Source organism: Balaenoptera acutorostrata, chromosome 8 (genome assembly GCF_949987535.1).
Source record: "Balaenoptera acutorostrata chromosome 8, mBalAcu1.1, whole genome shotgun sequence".
In the NCBI taxonomy this organism is placed as follows: domain Eukaryota; kingdom Metazoa; phylum Chordata; class Mammalia; order Artiodactyla; family Balaenopteridae; genus Balaenoptera; species Balaenoptera acutorostrata.
The window spans coordinates 93,383,636-93,404,163 of record NC_080071.1 but is presented as its reverse complement, the minus strand read 5'-3'; the positions used below and the strand labels follow the sequence as shown (position 1 = coordinate 93,404,163).

Sequence of the window (20,528 nt, the reverse complement as noted above, 5' to 3'; positions counted from 1 at the left end):
GAGGGCTTAGCCAGAGGGGCAGGGGGAGGGAGGCCACCAAGACTCCTGACTTCAAGGCAACACCATCTACGAGGCAGCAGACGTGCCGTGGCTGGTTGGTGTGGTCTGGCAGATGCAAGGCTGCATTCAGGGAATCCTCCCTACCCCAACTGGTCTGCCCTGAGAGGCTATTCTTACCTCAGGACGTGCCCAAGAGAGGGCCTTGCGTCCCTCGCTCTTTCTGTTGGTGAGCAGTTCAAAGTGCTGAGAATTCAAGCCCTAAGGGCCATGTGCGCAGGAGGTCTCTGCTCACAGCATCACGTCTGAATTCCGTGTTTGTGCTGGGTAATAACTAAGGCTGATCACGTTTTGTACCTAACATGGAGTGACATCTTTTGAATCTCTGCATATTGCTGTTTTCACTAAGCCACATGTAACACTTCAGAGTGCCAAATGCTTTTTAAAAAATAGATCTGGCTCTGAAAGAGTGTTACAGAATATCACGGATGGAATATGGCTTTTATGAAAACACAAAATGTTACCAAAAAAAAAAAAAAAAGAATTAAAGACTTCTTTGGAAAGAGATGTTTTGCAAAGAGACATTTGTCCTGAGCACATATTTCAGGGGATTGAAAGCACTTGGAGGGGAGTCATCTGCATTAGTTCTGGTTCTTTAAAATCTCCAGCTTAGAGAAGCGTAGAGCAAATCCCACATTCCCCAAAGTGGAAGTGGCACCTGATTCTCCCACGTTGTCCGGGTGTGGCCAGGATTAGTGACATTGGAGACCTCAGAAGTGGAGGCCACGCTCCCAGCTGGGTCCTTTCTTGTTTTTTGCCAGCCCCTCACAGGCCTCATCTCCCCATCGACCACCAGCATCCGTGACCCTCTTGCCCCTGTCCTTCAGTCACACAAGCCTTGCCAACGCAGCTCTGAAGTTCTGTGGGTTTCAGTCACTTGTGGACCACGGTTCCCAGCCTTAGTCCGTGCCCCTTGCTGCCCAGCCCAGCATCTCCGTGTTCATCATCTGCTTCTTCTCACTCTCCCCCTCCCCCCGCAGACAATCCCGTGCCTCCACACTGCTGCGGCGGGGCCTTCAGCCTCCCCGAAGCCTCCTGTCTCTGAGACGAAGTCTTTCTCCCTTCCATTGCAGACTCCTCCGCGCCTCTGCTTCATGCCCCGCGTCTCCTGGCTTCCCAGGGGCCTCTTCCTCCAAGCACACTCTCTCTCCTGACATCTCCAGGCTCTCTTCTCATGGCTGTTTCCCCTCATCCTATACGTACAATACATTCTCCCGTCCTACAAAGCAAACAAAGAAGGCAAAACTACAGGGACAGAAAAAGATCGGTGGCCACCAGGGTTCAGGGCAGGGGGAGAGGAAGAACGGGTGGCACAAGGCCTCTTTAGGAAGGAGCAGCTATTCTGTATGATGCTCTAATGGTGGATGTACAACAGCCTGCCTCTGTCAAAACCACAGAACTTTACGGCACAGAGAGTGAACCTCAAAGTAGACTCAGAACTGTAGTTAATAATAAGCTATCAATATTGGTTCATCGGTTGTAACAAATGTCCTGCACTAATGCATGTTGTTAATAATGGAAGCTGTGGGGGGAGGGTGGAGACACTTGGGAACTAACTCTCTGTACCTTCTGTACAATTCTGCTGTGAACCTAAAAATGCTCTAAAAAACAAAATCTATTAAAAACAAAACGAAACTCTTCCCTTGGTGACTTTTACGTAAATGGTATAGGAAGAGCAGGTGTTTAGCTCACAGAGTCAGTGGAAATAATTTTGAAGCTGGGGATGCCTGCATCACACAGAAATGAATGCCATGTGCTCTGGGAATCTATGCTAGAAAGACTGAGGTATGACTGTGTCAGTGAGAGAAAAGGGACTGATCCACAGCCAACCAGTCTCTGAAAGAGCAACGTGGTTCAGAGTTAGAAGGAGGGTACCTCAGCAGCGCCCCACTGATACCCCGTCTCTGAGGCACAGGACAGGCAGTAGGCAGAAAGACAGCCTGCCAGGCCTCCCAGACACATGGCCACAGGGACAAAGCCAGCAGAGACGGGTTCCTCACAGTGAGAACATGAAGGGGAAAAAAGGCTTGTGTTAAGAGAAACCACAAGGCAGAAGATGCAAAGGAAAAAAAGGAGCCTCTGACATCAGGACAGACAACGTGGACGTGAGGACAGGATTGCGGAGTCTCTTTTACGGGATTCTGCAGGGGCCGTTTTCATTCAACAGAAGGGCATTCTCATATACGCAAGATTTCTTCAAGTATATACCCAGGAATCCTTCCTAAACATAGACTTTTCCAGAGGCATATGCAAACATACTCAAAGTGCAATCACAATTTAAAACTTGAGAGTGGAAAGTTTTTGAATAAAAGTTCTGCTAGGAAGCACTGAAACCATCTGACCACGGGTCTAAGTCTAAATATTTACTACAAACATGGCTACACAATGCACAAACGTTACCAATAATTCCTTACAGAGGATTCAATGCTTCAGCAAGGAGGCAAAGACTCTGCTGGAAATAAATCCAACATCACTGTCTAGAAGAACCAGGTGATATCATTATCAACCCCCAAAAAAACCCAAATAGTAAATTGAAAAATTCTCAAAACCAATAAGTATGCCAACTAAGAAACTAAAAAACATCAAAATAATGGGCATTCAGGTCATGGAAGCAACCTAGATGTCCATCGACAGACTAATGGATAAAGAAGATGTGGTACATATATACAATGGAATATTAGCCATGAAAAGGAACAAAATTGGGTCATTTGTAGAGACGTGAATGGATCTAGAGACTGTCATACAGAGTGAAGTAAGTCAGAAAGAGAAAAACAAATAACGTATATATGTGGAACACAGAAAAATGGTAAAGATGAACTGGTTTGCAAGGCAGAAATAGAGACAGAGATGTAGAGAATAGATGTATGGACACCAAGGGGGGAAGGGGGTGGGATGGGATGAATTGGGAGATTGGGATTGACATATATACACTAATATGTATAAAATAGATAACTATTGAGAACCTGCTGTATAGCACAGGGAACTCCACTTCACTGTACAGTAGAAACTAACAACATTGTAGAAAACTACACCCCAATAAAAAATAAATAAAATAAAATAAAAAATCATGGGCATTCCTGTATATTAGCAACTATTAGTTAGCAAAGTTAAAACAAATTTCTGTTACTGAAAAGTAGCAAAACAACAAGGAGAGAATCTAACAGAAATGAAGCAGAACCTATTAATCCGGGCAAACTGCACTGAGGCACGTGAAGAACATGTGACTAAATGGAGACTTGTTGGTTCCTGCAGAGGAGGGCTCAATGTTGAGAAAATATCTATCCCCCCGGAATTAATAGATACGTTTGGTGCCATTCCAATAAAGATTCTAATCAAATATTGGGGAGAATTTGACAAAATAATTCCAAATTTTATTTGAAAAAAATTAACAAGCAAGATTGGCCAAGAAACAAAACTTCAGGCTAGGAGGGATGAATAGATGTGATGTGAATAGTACTAGGTGTTAATGTTAGTCTCATAAAGTCCCAGATGAGCACGTCAGCAGCACCGAAACCAGGGGGCAGCCAGGAAGCCTCCTTCTCCTCCTCCCCCAATTTTCCACCTTCCGTTTCTCTCCCTCTAGGTAGACAGGGAAGAAGGTGAGGTGGGCAGGGAAACCTCTGAGTGACTTCCTCCTAAGGTGGTGTAGTGGGTTGAATGGTGGCCCCAAAATGATGTGCCCAAGCCCTAAGCCCCAGACCCTGTGAATGTGACCTTGTTTGCAAAAAGAGTTTTCGCAGAGGTAACTAAGGGTCTCAGGATGAAGTCCTACTGGCTGACCCAGGTGAGCCCTAAATCCAAGGACAGATCCTTTAGAAGAAACAAAAGAGTAGACACAGCAAGATGAGGAAGAGGCCACGAGAAGACCAGAATGATGGGGCCACGAGCCAAGGAACACCTGGGGCCCCTGGAAGCTGGAAGGGGCAGGAAGGAGGGAGGCCTCTGTAGGGAGCACAGCCCTGTCCACACCTTGATGGAGGACTTCTGGCCTTCAGAGCTGGGAGAGGGTAAATTTCTGTTGTTGTGAGTCACTGGCGTGTGGTCATTTGTTAGGGGGCCAAGGAAACAGATACCACTGGTCTCAGAACAGGCAGGGGTCAAGAATGGCTATTTGATGTCTCTATTCTGACAAGTCCCTCCCTGTCCCTCAGGCCCTCAAATTCCCACAGAACCTCCAACTTCTCTCTGTTGGGGATGTTGCCCACCGAGGGGGCTTAAGGATAATCCTAAGGCCCTAGGATGACCCTAAGGATAACATATGGTCCGTGGGCCTCACGGTCAGTGGTCCCAGGAGCAGCAGACAGCCATCCTCCACACCCCCTAACGTGCCCCTGCAGGCTGCCCCCCGGCTCAGCACCAGCTCCTCCTTCGATCCCAGCCTGTTCATTACCCTTTATATGCCTTGGGAGGGATCACTCTGACCCCCAACTGCAGGGACGCACTTGAGCTCTCTGAGATGCCCTCCAATGCCCCACCCCTTGGCTGGGGAGGGCTCCAAGCCCACAGCAGCAGCTCCAAAAGCTGCCCTCTCAGATCCTCCCCCATCTGCTCCACTAGAGGGGTCAAAGGGTCATCCAGCCATCCTTAACCATCCACTTCCTGCAAGTCCTTCAGAGGGTAGGTCTAGCTTCAATATTTAATACCTACCTTCTTAACTACCTGTGACATAAAGAACATTTCACTCTTTATAAAACGGACAACTTAAATCAGTGAGAGAAAGGATGGATTATTCAAACCTGGTGCTGGGTTTACTACTTGGGAAAAAAGGTAGATCCAGAGACAGCAAAATAAACCCAGATAGATGAGGAGGTTAATTCTGAACGTGTGTAGCATGTGGATGAATAGCCACCTGACCTAGGGGAGAGAAAAGCTTTTGTTTGCACAAACTCCAAAAAAGAAAACACTAAAAAACCCAGCTACATAATGACAAAAAATCATTACTTCAAAACTAAATTAAATAAAAATGCAAAGAGCAATCTAGGAAAAAAATATCTTCAACAAACATAACAAAGACAGGTTTAATATCATTAATATTGAAAGAAAACTTGCACATGAATAATGTGGTTGGCAGTCTCCAAGATGACCCCCAATGACCCCCACCCCCATGGTGTTCATGTCCTTCTGTGCCCCCCTCCCCTTGAGTGTGAGGGGACCCATGACTTGCTTCCAACCAGGAGAACACAACACAGGAGATGGCTGGCATGTCTGCAATTACTCTACATAAGACCAACGTCCACTTGCTAGCATTCTCTCTATTGCTTTCTCTGTTTTCATGCTTCCATGGAGCAAGCTCCAAGTTGGGGAGGCACCCACATGGCCAGGAACTGAGGACAGTCCCCAGCCAACAGCCAGCAAGGAACCAAAGCCCTCAGTCCAACAGTCCACAGGATCAAAATGCTGCCAACAACCTCAGGAACCTGGAAGTAGATCCACCCCCAGTCCAGTCTTCAGATAAGACCCCAGCCCTGGCCTTGACTGTAGCCTGTGAGCCCCCGAGATGAGGGCCCAGCTGAGCTGTACCCAGATTCCTGACCCATGAAAACAAGTGTCTGTTGTTTCTAGCCACTATATTTGTGGTGATTTGTTACACAGCAATCAATAACTAATAAAATAATTTAAAAAAAGACACATCTAAGTAGAGCTGGACCATGTCCCACTTCCAACCAGGATCCCTCCTGTGCTTTGCAGGTGACCTCTCTCCTCTAAGGGAGGGTCCCACCAAGCTTGCCTAATGAGCTTCCCGGAAGTGTCTGCGTCCACCAGAAAAGAGACTCAAAAGGTCAGGGACATCTCAGCATCACCTGCCAACAAAATCATGGTGGAACCACCAGAGCCAAAGTATTGAAAGAGCAAACACTACCATTACAGTGTCAGCTAACCCTCCTCAAACATATTATTCAAAGGTGTGCTCTGATTGGGATTTCTTCTCCAGCAGGCAGTGGGGTAGGGGAGAAAGCTGACCCATGTTCAAATCTTGACACACCAATCATTAATACATGAAAAAAGAATATAATGTTTCAGTATAATGGAGATGCACAATAGTTATCCAATAAAAGGCAACTAATATTTCACATGGTTGCCCTTGATCTTAAAAAAAAGTACAATTTTGTTTGAAGATGTGACGAGAGATTTCATCGTTGACCATCCTACTACTTTTTTGAGTTATTATATAAATCCAATCTTTGTTGAAGAAAGTTTGGGTGAGTGGATGGATGGATGGATGGATGGACAGATGTTTGGATGGATTGATCAACTGATCAATTGATTAATCAATTGATCTCAACGCATGTTTTTGCCTCTTGTCCAGGCCCCAGCATGCAGAGTTCCTGAGGGCAGATGGACACTGGCCTGGAGGAGGGACAGAGGAGCCTTGTGAAGCGCAGACCTGAGGAGCACAGACTGGTCCAAACGCAAGGACAGACACAGAGGGGAGTGGATGCTCTGTGAACTCATGTCCATATCCTGTGGAGAGAGGACCACACAACAGCAACTAAACCCCAAATGGGCAATTTCATGCACCCTCTCCAGTAAGCTTGGCCCAGAGGACCACTGCCCCAGGGGAGGCGGCCCCTCACTGCTCCCCTGTCCCCTGTGCCATCAGTCGGGCATTGCCCTCCCACAGGGGTAGGGGGATCCATACTGTTAGGGCCAGAGTCAGAGCTAAGACTGGTGTGATAATAAATATGGAGGTGAAGGATGTAGCTGGTCGTAGAAGTTCTTTAGTGAATAGTTTGGTTGCGTCGGCAACAGGTTGAAGTAGGCCGTGTTGTCCTACAATATTTGGTCCTTTTCGGAATTGTATGTAGCCTAGGATTTTTTGCTCTACTAATGTTAAGAATGCTACAGCTGGGCTTCCCTGTGGTTCAGTGGTTAAGAATCTGCCTGCCAATGCAAGGGACACAGGTTCGAGCCCTGGGCCGGGAAGATCCCACATGCCGCAGAGCAGCTAAGCCCGTGTGCCACAACTACTGAAGCCCACCTGCCTAGAGCCCATGCTCTGCAACAAGAGAATCCACCCCAATGAGAATCCTGCGCACGGCAATGAAGAGTAGCCCCTGCTCGCCACAACTAGAGAAAGCCCGCGAGCAGCATTGAAGACCCAACGCAACCAAAATAAATAAATTAAATAAATAAATTTATTAAAAAAACAAAAAAAAAGAATGCTACGGCTAAAAGAATAGGAATAACAAGCATTAGGATGTTGATTATAAACATTTTGTTAGGGAGAGGGTTTGAAACTCTGAGTATAAAGGCTTAAGTTTTATGCAATTACCGGGCTCTGCTACCCTAACTGAACCCTGGTCTCGGGTGGTTGTTTAGTGTTTGCTTATTAAGTTGAGATTATATCATTAATTGCTTTGAAGGTGCTTGTTTAAAGTGGGCCATATTTCTCTTGTCCTTTCACACTGGGGGAAATACATAATAGATAGAAACTGACCTGGATTGCTCCGGTCTGAGCTCAGATCACGTAGGACTTTAACCATTGAACAAACAAAACTTTAATAGCAGTTACACCATTGGGGTGTCCTGATCCAACATCGAGGTTGTAAACCCTATTGTCAATATGGACTCAAGAATAGGATTGCACTGTTATTCCCAGGGTAACTTGTTCCGTTGATCAGTTTTTCGATCAATAAGTGATATTATGCTTTGACTAGTGGGTCTAAGCTTTAATCACTGGGAGGATTTTTTGTGCTCCGAGGTCACCCCAACCAAAACTGTCAACCCGTGTGAAATTCTGTTACCCCTTGGCGGTTTGACTATGTTTCTTGGGGTTGATTAATTGAAGCTCTATAGGCTCTTCTCATCTTATTTTGTCATCCCCACCTCTTCACGGGGAGATCAATTTCACTGATTAAAAGCAAGAGACAGTAAAACCCTAGTGTGGCCATTCATACAAGTCCTTATTTAGAGAACAAATGATTGTGCTACCTTTGCACGGTCAGGATACCACGGCCTTTTAACAGCTGTCACTGGGCAGGCGGTGCCTCTAATACTAGTGCTGCTAGAGGTGATGGTTTTGGTAAACAGGCGGGGTTTGTGTTTGCCAAGTTCCTTTTACTTTTTTTAGTCTTTCCTTGGGTGCACACCTGTGTTGGATTAGCAGTATGTTTAATAAATAGTCTGGTGTTGGGTTATATTTATTTACTGTTAACTATCAGTATATTATTAGTAGCTGATGTAAACTTGTGCAAGGAGAAATACTTCTTGTTACTCATATTAACAGTATCGCTTCTATAATTTTATAGATTAGTCCAGTAATAAGACTAGGAACTGATTTATTTAATATTGAAATTAAGATATATTTATTGCTGAGCTTGAATTCTTTCTTAATTGGTGGCTGCTTTTTTTTTCTTTAGCATTTTTTTTAACATCTTTATTGGAGTATAATTGTTTTACAATGGTGTGTTAGTTTCTGCTTTATAATAAACTGAATCAGTTATACATATACATATATCCCCATATCTCTTCCCTCTTGCATCTCCCTCCCTCCCACCCTCCCTATCCCACCCTTCTAGGTGGTCACAAAGCACTGAGCTTATCTCCCTGTGCTATGTGGTTGCTTCCCACTAGCTATCTATTTTACATCTGGTAGTGTATATATGTCCATGCCACTCTCTCACTTTGTCACAGCTTACCCTTCCCCCTCCCCATATCCTTAAGTCCATTCTCTAGTAGGTCTGTGTCTTTATTCCCCTCTTGCCACTAGGTTCTTCATGACCTTTTCTTTTTTTTTCTCCTTAGATTCCATATATATGTGTTAGCATACGGTATTTGTTTTTCTCTTTCTGTGGTGGCTGCTTTTAAACCAACTATGGTGCTGTTTGTTTTTACTCTCTACTTAAAGTTGTACCCGTTTCTAAAAAGCTGTACCTTTTTAGACTAACATTTAAATATACATTGAAACTTACAAGAGGTTCTTAGTACTATTTAACGCTGAACTGAAATTCTTTTCCTGGACAACCAGCTATCACCAGGCTGGCTAGGCTTGTCACCTCTACTTGTAAATCTTCTCACTATTTTGCCACATAGATGAGTTTGTTCTAGTAACTGTTCATAAGTAGCTCGTCTGGTTTTGGGTAGTTTAACTTAAGTTCTCTTTGTTAAAATATTGCTAGTTAAATCATTATGCAAAAGGTACAAGGGGTAAGCTTTGCTTTTTGTTACTTTTAATGTTTCTGTCCTCATTCCCTTACGGCACTTTCTCTACGGCACCATTAGTATTTAAATTTCTATCTCCTTTACTTTAGATGTTAGGTGAATGTTTTATTTGATTGGTTCGTGCTAGTATGGTGGGAGGGGTGTGGGCCAGGTTTAGTTCTAGGCATTCATAGGCTATGAAATCTTCTAGGTGTAAACTAGGTGCTTTATTTAAGCTATGCTTTGGTTTATCCAAGCACATCTTCCAGTACGCTTACCTTGTTACGACTTATCTCCTCTCATATAATTGACTAGCATTTGTTAATAAGTTATGGTTTTGTCATAGTACCTGAGGAGGGTGACGGGTGGTGTGTGCTTGTTTCACGGCCTTATTCAATTAAGCACTCTATTCTTCTTTTTTTAACATCTTATTGGAGTATAATTGCTTTACAGTGGTGTGTTAGTTTCTGCTTTATAACAAAGTGTATCAGCTATACATATACATATATCCCCATATCTCCTCCCTCTTGCTTCTCCCTCCCACCTTTCCTATCCCACCCCTCTAGGTGGTCACAAAGCACCGAGCTGATCTCCCTGTGCTATGCGGCTGCTTCCCACTAGCTATCTATTTTACATTTGGTAGTGTATATATGTCCATACCACTCTCTCACTTGGTCCCAGCTTACCCTTCCCCTTCCCCATGTCCTCAAGTCCATTCTCTATGTCTGCCTCTTTATTCCTGTCCTGCCCCTAGGTTCTTCAGAACCTTTTTTTCTTTTTAGATTCCATATATATGTGTTAGCATACGGTATTTGTTTTTCATTCTGACTTACTTCACTCTGTATGACAGACTCTATGTCCATCCACCTCACTACAAATAACTCAATTTCATTTATTCTTATGGCTGAGTAATATTCCATTGTATATATGTACCACATCTTCTTTATCCATTCATCTGTCAATGGACACTTAGGTTGCTTCCATGTCCTGGCTATTATAAATAGAGCTGCAATGAACATTGTGGTACATGACTCTTTTTGAATTATGGTTTTCAAGCACTCTATTCTTAATTTACTACTAAATCCTCCTTTGGTTTTTAGGCTTCATAAAAACTTTCATGCAGGTAAGAGAGTGTCCTTGGTGTAGAAAATGTAGCCCATTTCTTCCCACCCCATGGGTTACACCTTGACCTAACATTTTTATGTGTTATAGTTGTGCTTACTTTTGCTCCTTTTTAGGGTTTGCTGAAGATGGCGGTATATAGACTGAATTATCAAGGGCTGGTGAGGTTTATCAGAAGAGGGGCACCTGCCGAGCAGGTTGATGGTTTCACGCGGCCTGGTGATTAAGCTCATGGTCTAATGGACAGGATATGCAGGTTGACTAGAATTGATTTGACTCAATGTACTATGTACGATTAATAATCTATATGTACTATGCAATACTAATAATAAGATGTACATGCCTATAAGCATGGGGTAGATAGTGTAATGTACAATTATACATATAATGTAATATGCACATATAAGGTATATGTACTTATTAATGTGGTAGTACAAGTATGCACGATGTACATAGTAGTTTGTGATAAAATGGACTGTTTTAATACTGATATAGTACTTAATAATTTTGTAAATGTCTTATAATTTCAGGGAATAGTTTAAGTAGAATTTCAGCTTTGGGTGTTGGCGGCGAAGCTTAGGGCTTCTTCCTTGAGTGTTAGGGAGGTGTGTTATTCTCCTCTTCTGGTTTACAAGACCAGGATAATGTGATATACTACAAAGACTCTTCATTTCAGGAGATTGTTTTCAATGATGCTAGTTACTGGTATTAGCACTAGAATTAAAAGAAAGTAAAAAATAGATGCGAGTTGTCCGATAATGATGGAGTGTTCTACAGGTTGTCCTCCAATCCATGTTAGTGTTAGTAGGTCTGCCACTAGCACTCAAAATAAGAACTGGCTAAGGGATCGGAATGTTATGCTTCATTGTTTGGATTTGTGGAGTATTGGGATAAATGCTAGAATTAGGATTGAGAGCAATAGGGCTAAGACTCCTAGTTTGTTGGGGATTGATCGTAGAATTGCATATACGAATAGAAAGTATCACTCTGGTTTAATGTGCGGTCGTGTGTTGAGTGGGTTTGCTAGGGTGTAGTTGTCAGGGTCGCCTAGCAAGTTGAGTGAAAATAAGACTAGTATTAGTGAGGCTAGGATTAGTAGTAGGGCACCTAGGATGTCTTTGATTGTGTAATAGGGGTGGAATGGAATTTTGTCTGTGTCAGATAGGATTCCTGTGGGGTTGTTGGATCCTGTTTCGTGGAAAAATAGTAGGTGGACAGCTGCTAGCACTGTAATGATGAAGGGGAGAATAAAATGAAGAGCGAAGGATCGCATGAGTGTTGCTTTGTCTACAGAAAAGCCGCCTCAGATCCATTCGACAAGAGTAGTGCCAATGTATGGGATTGCTGAGAGAGGGTTTGTAATGACTCTTGCCCCTCAGAATGACATTTGTCCTCATGGTAGAACATAGCCTATGAATGCAGTAGCTATGACTGTAAGCAGTAGAATAATTCCGATGTTTCATGTTTCTAGAAAGGCACAGGACCCATAATATAGGCCACGTCTTACGTGAATATAAAGGCGGATAAAGAATATGGAAGCTCCGTTTGCATGTATATATCGAATGAGTCATCCATAGTTAACGTCTCAACAGATGTGTACTACTGATGAGAAGGCAGTTGTTGTGTCTGGTGTGTAGTGTACTGCTAGGAATAAGCCTGTTAGGATTTGTAGGATCAGGCAAATGCCTAGTAGAGAGCCAAAATTCCATCATGATGAAATGTTTGATGGGGTTGGGAGGTCAATAAATGTATTGTTGATTTTTATTAGTGGGTGTGTTTTTCGGATGTTGGTCATTGGTGTTCTTATAGTTGAATGACTGATGATTTTTCATGTCATTGGTCATGGTTGGAATCCATGTGAGAATGATGATGATGTATTTATTTTAAGTGTTATTTTTGTGATCAGTTTTGTGAGGGTTTCTTCAAAACCTTCGCCTATTTATGGGGGCTTTGGGTTGATTGTGAGTGGTGGTATTGGGTGTGGGATCGTGTTGAACTTTGGTCGTTCATTTTTAGGTTTGATAGTGTTTTTGGTTTATTCAGGGGGGATATTAGTTGTGTTTGGCTATACGACGGCTATGGCCACTGAGCAGTATTCTGAGGTTTGGGTTTCTAATAAGACTGTCTTGGGGGCGTTTCTTTCAGTGTTGATAATAGAATTTTTGATGGTATTTTATATTTTAAAGGATGAGGAGGTGGAAGTTGTGATCAAGTTCAATGGGTTGGGAGACTGAGTTATTTATGATACTGGTGACTCTGGCTTTTTTAGTGAGGAGGCAACAGGGACTGCGGCATTATATAGTAATGGTACCTGGTTGGCGATTGTTACTCGTTCGTTGGTCGTTGCTTATTGGTGTTGTGGTTATTATGGAGATTACTCGTGGTAATTAAATAAAAGCATGGTAAGGGTGAGAGTAATGAGGAACGATAGGAAGTATAGTTTGATAAGGCCTTTTTGGCTTGAGATTAGTGTGGAGAACTTTAGTTGAGTAAGGGATGTGGGTTTTGGTAAAATGTTTTCTGGTCAGGTTAAGTCCAAAAGGGAAGATGCTGACTTTTGGCTTAGGTTTGGGTAAGGGGGAAGACGGTACATGATGGTGGAGAAATATCCTAAGAGACTAGAGAATTTAAGAGTATTTGAGGGTGAATGTGTGTTAAGGTTGATTTCGAGTGCCAATACGAAGCCTAGGATGGTTACTGCAAGGGCAGTTAGTTCTAGATTTAAGGGTATGGTTATTAGGGGGACTGTTGTTGGAGATAATGAACCCGGCAAAGACATTTCCAATGAGTAGGCGTTTGATGGAGTTAATTAAGAGGGGGCCATTTTCATCGATGTGGGTTCAGGGAGAGAAGCAGGGTTGTCCTAACAGAGCGAAGAAGGGTGCTATAGACAGCTGTGAGGGAGGTGGCAATTAGAGTTATTAACAGGGCTCAGGCGTTGGTGTAAGACGTGTTAGCAGCTTCGATGATCAAGTCTTTAGAATAGAAGCCGGTGAGGAAAGGCATTCCTGTTAATGCCAGACACCCGATAATGAGGGCTGTTGTGGTGAAGGGTAAAGCCTTGAATAGGCCGCCTATGTTTCGAATATCTGGTTCGTCATTCAGCCTGTGACTAATGGATCCGGAGCATATGAATAGCATGACCTTAAGAAAAGCATGTGTGCAGATGTGCAAGAATGCTGGATAGGGTTTGTTGATGCCGATCGTTACCATTATTCAGCCTAATTGGCCTGAAGTGGAGAAAGTGATAATTTTTTTAATGTCATTTTGGGTGAGAGTGCATATAGCTGTGAATAGGGTGGTGAGGGCTCCTAAGCACAGCGCTATTGCTGGAATAAGTTTGTTGTTTTCTGTTAAAGGGTAAAATCGAATAAGTAGGAAGACTCCTGCCACAACTGTCGTGTTTGAGTGGAGCAGGGGTGATACAGGGGTGGGGCCCTCTATTGCTGAAGGGAGTCAAGGGTGGAATCCAAAGTGGGCTGATTTTCCGGCTGCGACTAGTACGAGTCCTATAAGGGGGAGGTTCGAGGGATTTAGGTCGAGTATAAAAATTTGTTTCAGATCTCATGTGTTTGAGTTAAACAGGAATCATGCTATTGATATAATGAACCAGATATCCCCAATGAGGTTGTATAAGATTGCTTGGGGAACAGCTGTGTTTTTGTCTGCTCATCCATATCATCACCCAATGAGTAGGAAGGATATAATTCCAACCCCCTCCCATCCAATAAAAAGCTGGAAGAGGTTATTGACAGTAACGAGGATTAGCATGGTGATGAGGAAGAGGAGTAGGTACTTGGAGAACTGATTAATGCAAGGGTCTAAGTGTATGTACCATATTGAGAGCTCCATAATGGACCACGTAACAGATAATGCTACTGGTACGAATATTATTGAGAAGTAATCTATTTTGAAGCTAAGTGTTAATTTAAGGGTTTGGACAGTGATTCAATGTCAGTTTGAAATAATTATTTCTTGGCCTGTGTGGAGGAATATTATCGTTGGAACTAGGCTGGTAATAAAAGCACATGAGACAGTATTTTTTTACATATGATGGATATTTGTCACTTTTGTAGAAATCTATGTTAGTTATTATAATTGGGTTAATTAGTATTAGTGTGTGACCAAAGCAAAAGAGGAAAATAGGTTTATGACTCGGAATTGCACCAATTTTTTGGCTCCTAAGACCAATGGATAACTACTATCCTTTAAAAGCCTGAAAAAGCCATACTGTTAGGCACGGGGGTATGAAATAGCAGTTCTTGCAGTACTTTCTCGGTAAATAAGAAGTCTCAGTCTTCTGTTACTAGATTCACAATCTAGTGTTTTTTTAAAACTATATTTACAATACAGGGGGCCCAGGATGATTTTGGGATTTAGTGACAGGAGTTGGAGGGGTAGAATGTGGAGGGCTACAAGGGCGTTTTCTCGTGCGAAGGAGGGTGTAATATTATTAATATGGTGTGTGTGTTTACTGCGTTGTGTCGTAATTAGTATGTATATAGAATATAGGGCTGTAATTACAATGTTAGTTCCTATTAAGATAATGGTAAAATTTGATCATGAGAAGGTTGATATAACTACAAACAGTTCTCCAATTAGATTAATAGTTGGAGGTAGGGCTAAGTTTGTCAGGCTTGCCAGTAGTCATCAAGTGGCTATTAGTGGGAGGAGGGTTTGTACGCCTCAGGCTAAAATTATAGTTCGGCTATGAACTCGCTCATAGTTTGAGTTTGCTAGGCAGAATAATATAGATGATGTGAGGCCATGGGCGATTATTAAAGTGGTGGCTCCTATGTAACGTCAAGGAGTCTGGATGAGGATAGCTGCAATAACAAGTGCTATGTGACTGACGGAAGAATACGCAATAAGTGATTTTAGGTCTGTTTGGCGTAGACAGATTGAACTGGTTATGATTATCCCTCATAAGGAGAGCATAAGAAAAGGGTATGCTACGAATTCTATCAGGGGATTGAGTATTTTTGTAGTTCATAGCATGCCGTAGTCCCCGAGTTTTACTAATACGTCTGCAAGGACTATAGAGCCTGCGATGGAAGCTTCTACGTGTGCTTTGGTAGTCAAAGGTGGAGGCCATAGAGGGGTATTTTTACCATAAAGGCTATTGTGCAGGCTAGTCATATAAAAACGTTGGATCAGGAGTTGGGTAATGCTTGGGTTCAATATTGAAGTACGAGGAAATTCAGAGAGCCCGTGGTGTTTTGGATATATACTAATACCACTAGCCGCAGGAGTGATCCGACCTGTGTGTAGAATAGAAGATAGAGCCCTGCGTTGAGGCGTTCTGTTTGGTTACCTCATCGAGTGATGATGAGTGTAGGAATTAGTGTGGCCTCGAATATGATGTAAAACAGAATTAGTTCTGTGGCGGTAAATGTTACGATTAAAAATGTTTGTAATATGATTAGTATAGTGATGCATAGCTTTTTTCGGGTCAGTGATTCTTTGAGCAGGTGAGATTGACTGGCTATTAATATCAGAGGTAGGAGTATATTGTCAAAATCAGTAGAGGTGCAGATAGGGAGTCGGAAAAAAATATTAATGAGAAATTAAGTCTATTATCATTAAACTGGTTAAGAAGAAGCAGGATTGTGAGGCTAATTAGCAGGCAATGGGTTGTAACGTTAATTCAGATTATATTGTTTTTTGATAATCAAGTCAGTGGTATTAGTATAATCGTAGGGATAATAAATTTTAGCATTGGAGGAGGTTAAGGTTTTGTACATAGTCGGAGCCATACGTATTTGATACTATTACTAACAAGGATAATCTGAGTGCGGCTTTACAGGCTGTGAACACCAGTAGGATGATGGGTATTATGCTGGCTAAGGTGAAGTGTGAGTTTAGGATTATTAGGGTCACCAGGATGTATAGTGATAATATTATGCCTTCTAGACGTAATAGTGAGGACATTAAGTGGGATCGATATATTAGCAGCCCTACAAGGGATACTGTGAAAGCTATAATAATATATATGTACACTGAAGACACTTGGTAATTATGAGTTTAGTCATACTCTAATGAGTCGAAATCATTTGTTTTGTTTTAAACTAAATACCATATTCAGTCCACTCCAGTCCTTTTTGAGTTCGCTCGTAGGCCAGGCTAATTGCCAATAATGAGATTATAAGTAAAACCATGGTGAGTATTGTTTTTAGATTACTTGTTTGAGTTGCTCAGGAGATGGGCAGTAGGAGGACAATTTCTAGGTCAAAAAGGAGGAATGTGATTGCTACTAGGAAAAATTTTATGGAAAAAGGCAGGCGGGCGGATCCTATAAGGTCAAATCTGCATTCATAAGGGCTTGTTTTCTCTGCGTACATGTTTAGCTGGGGGAGTCAGAAGGCGATGAGTATGAGCAATGAGGCCAGTGTAGTACGTGTTAATAGGGTCAGTATTAAGTTTATTATTCTTTTTCGGGGGGTACCGAAACTAACTGATTAGAAATCAGTTGCATTAATTAATACTAAAAGAATTATGAGCCTCATCAATAGATAGATACGTAAAGGAATAGTCATACAACATCTACAGAATGTCAGTATCAAGCAGCGGCTTCAAAGCCAAAGTGGTGGTTGGATGCGAAGTGGAATTTTAATTGGTGTAGAAAACAGACAATAAGGAAGGTGGACCCAATGATTATGTGCAGTCCATGGAACCCTGTGGCCACAAAGAAAGTTGATCCATATACTCCATCTGAGATTGTAAATGGAGCTTCACAATACTCCAAGGCTTGTAGGAGTGTAAAATATACGCCCAGGGCAATTGTCATAAAGAGGGCTTGGAGTATGTGCTGGCGATTTCCTTCCATGAGGCTGTGGTGGGCCCAGGTGATAGACACCCAGAGGCTAATAGCACGGAAGTGTTGAGGAGCAGCACTTCTAGAGGATTTAGAGGGTGAATGCCTGTTAGCGCCCAGCACCCGCCTAATTCAGGAGTAGGGGTGAGGCTTGAGTGACAGAAGGCTCAAAAGAAGCCGGTAAAAAAAAAGAGGACTTTTGAGATGATAAATAAGATTATTCCATATCCAAGCCCTTTTTGGACGATTGGTGTGTGATGGCCTTGGAAGGTGCTCTCTCGAATAACATCTCGCCAGCACTGATATATTGTTAGAGTATTAGTGAGTAGGCCTAATATTAGTAGTATTATTGAGTTGAGGTGGAATCACATGATTAGGCCTGATGTTATGAGGAGCGCTGAAAGGGCTCCTGTAAGAGGTCAAGGACTGGGGTTTACTATGTGATATGTGTGGGTCTGGTGGGTCATTATGTGTTGTCACGCAGATATAGGCTTACTAGGAGGGTAAACACATAGGCTGGAATTATAGCAATGGCAAATTCGAGGATAGTGAGTAGAGTGAGAATGATGAATGTAATAAAAACTGTGGCAGTGTTGATGCTTATTAGTGCTAAAGTTGTCCCTCTGTTTAGATGCATTAATACATGTCCTGCTGTAATATTGGCTGTTAATCACACAGCTAGTGCTACCGGCTAGATAAACAGGCTGATAGTTCGATAATCACTAGTATGGGGGTAAGGGAGGTGGGTGTGCCTTGTGGTAAGAAGTGAGCTAAAGATACTTTTGTTTTGTTTCAAAAACCTGTAATCACGGTGCCGGCTCATAGGAGAACGGCTATTCCACATTTATTGAGAGCTGTGAGGTGGGTGTAAATGGGTGGGGTAGTAGTCCCAGAAGGTTGGTTGACCCAATAAATAAAATGAATGATATTAGTATTAGTGATCAAGTCTGTCCCTTGTGATTCTGGGTGCTTATTATTTTGATGTAAGTTGGACTAGTCATTGTTGAAGGGAAATTATGTGATTATTAATTAGTCGTTTTGATGTTGGAAGTAAAATACTTGGAAACATAATAATTAAAATGACTACAAGGAGGCCTATTATTGTTAGGGTTACGAAAGAGGCAAATAGATTTTCGTTCATTTTGTTTCTCAAGGGGTGGACTGTTTTTGCACTTTGGTGTGTGTTGACTCTAGGTTGGGGTACTAAGTGTACTTTGAGACTTTTAGTTGAAATATAATAAACAGTGTTAGAAAATAGATGAAATGGTAGAGAATCATGTTGATGTATCTAATTGTGGCATGCCATTAAGGAGCGTCTTAGCTCTCAGTCTTTAACTTAAAAGGTTAACGCTACCTAGCTTCTTAATGAGTTTACAATATTGATGCGGATCATTTTTCGAAGTATTTTAGGGATACTAACTCAAGGACAATCGGCATGAAGCTATGGTTTGACCCACAAATCTCTGAACACTGTCCGTAATGCAAACCTGGTCGTGTTGATATTAGGGCTGTTTGATCTAGGCGCCCTGGGATTGCGTCCGTTTTCAGGCCTAGGGAAGGTACGGCTCCTGAGTGTAATACATCTTTGGAGGAGATTATTATTCGGATTGTTATTTCTATGGGCAACACTACTCGGTTATCTGCTTCTAGCAGCCGTAGCTCCCCTGGTTTTAAGTCTGATGTTGGGATTATATAGGAGTCAAAATTTAAGTCTTTGTAGTCAGTGTACTTATAACTTCAGTATCACTGGTGGCCTGTAGTTTTTACAGTAAGAGACGGGTTGTTGATTTCATCTGTCATGTGGAGGACTCGCAACGATGGCAGGGCAATTAAACTCAGGATAATGGCCGGTAAGGTGTTTCAGATGCTTTCTACTTCTTGTGCGTCTATTGTGCTGGTATGTGTTAGCTTAGCTGTTAGCGTTAGTGAAATGATATAAAGAACCAGAGAGCTAATGAAGAAGACAGTTATTAGTATGTGGTCATGAAAGTGTAGTAATTCTTCCATGATGGTTGATGTTGCGTCTTGAAACACTAGTTGGAAAGGATATGCCATAGAGATATACAGGATTTCCATCTGTGACTTAACTTTGACAAAGTTACATAAAATTTTACTAATACCTCGTTTATGGAGAAAGACATAGTGGTTATGGTGTCCCCCTACGGACAAGGACCTTGGGGATCTCCCCCTCCAGGGTGAAGAGAGCTTCCCAGCGGTGGCTGGGGGCAGATCCCCAAGACGATGGCAGAGACGGACAGCCCAGCACATCCAAGAGGAAGACAGCCCGAGACCTAGGATGTATGGGGCCACCTGGGAGGCCGAGCAGGGGTAGCTATCTAGACCAGGTCCCTGCCTCCGCTGCACCGGGCGCCCTCCAACTACCCTCCTCTCTCCTCTGCGTCCCGCCCTCACTGCCCACCCTAAGAGGGACGTGTGCATCTCTTCCTGGGCCCAGCAACAGGGAAGAGTTACAGGAAGAGTGACCAGGTCGAGCTCCTCAGGCTGAGGGGGAGGAGTGACGACCACATAGCTTGGAACAGGCTTGATTGGGATTGTGTGTTTGCTGGGGAGGGGGGCAGGGGCGTGAAATGTGAGCTCACCTGTAAAGGATCTTAGGGTGGAAATACATCATCTTTCAATTAAAATTTTACTGAATTTTCACTTGAATTTCCCCATCTGCTGCCTTAATTATGCCTAACCCCGAACCTAGCTCTAAGCCATCTGTGTTCTTATCTCATTAGATTGGGATTATTTGTGTTTGTCCGATTCCAGCAGGAAGCAGTGAGTCCTTCCCAGGGAGGAGTCGAGTCTAGGACATTCTGGATCTTTCGAAGCCAACAGATGCCTGTCACACCACAGGGTCTTGGAAAGGGCCCGTCGAGCAGATGCTTCATCAGTGGTGATATGAGGGCTGGACTGAAGCTTCTCTGTTAACTGGCCTTGAATCAGAAGTAGCAGAACCGAGACCTGGGGCTCCGGGTGGAGGCCTTGCTCGGTGAGCCCTGAGAATGGCCGGGTTAGGGCTGGGTGGTCACGCACTGGAGTGAGAAGCAGGGGTCCTTCCATGTGTGCAGATATGGTACACACACACACTGCTGCAGCCAGAGCCTGGGTGCTGGTGGAAGTCACCCTTTACTGCCCTTCACACCATGCTTGGCACACAGTAGGCGCTCAGTAGATGCTCCCAGCGTGAGTGTAAGTGTGGGAGACTCTGTAACAGGGCTCACTCAACAGAAGAGAGGAGCTCTAAATCCAACCTGGGAGCCACTGGTCTCGCTAAGCCCGACACATCTTACTGGGGCACAGGACAGAGCGGGCGCCCCGTTTCCTGCCCAGCGGGAGCTGCAGGCCGATGGGGACCAGTTCACTGGGAGCCCCCTAAGGGGCAGACTCG

General features: G+C 43.2%; 4 pseudogenes; all 4 read right to left on the bottom strand.

Annotated features, from left to right (window-relative positions):
• Positions 1-10,987: 10,987 nt before the first annotated feature.
• LOC130708741 (cytochrome b-like) lies at positions 10,988-12,115 on the bottom strand (annotated as a pseudogene).
• Positions 12,116-12,694: 579 nt separating this feature from the next.
• LOC114238214 (NADH-ubiquinone oxidoreductase chain 5-like) lies at positions 12,695-16,863 on the bottom strand (annotated as a pseudogene).
• Positions 16,864-17,600: 737 nt separating this feature from the next.
• LOC130708745 (ATP synthase subunit a-like) lies at positions 17,601-18,275 on the bottom strand (annotated as a pseudogene).
• A 248-nt stretch (positions 18,276-18,523) lies between these two features.
• Positions 18,524-19,189, bottom strand: LOC130708747 (cytochrome c oxidase subunit 2-like; annotated as a pseudogene).
• Between the last annotated feature and the right edge of the window lie 1,339 nt (positions 19,190-20,528).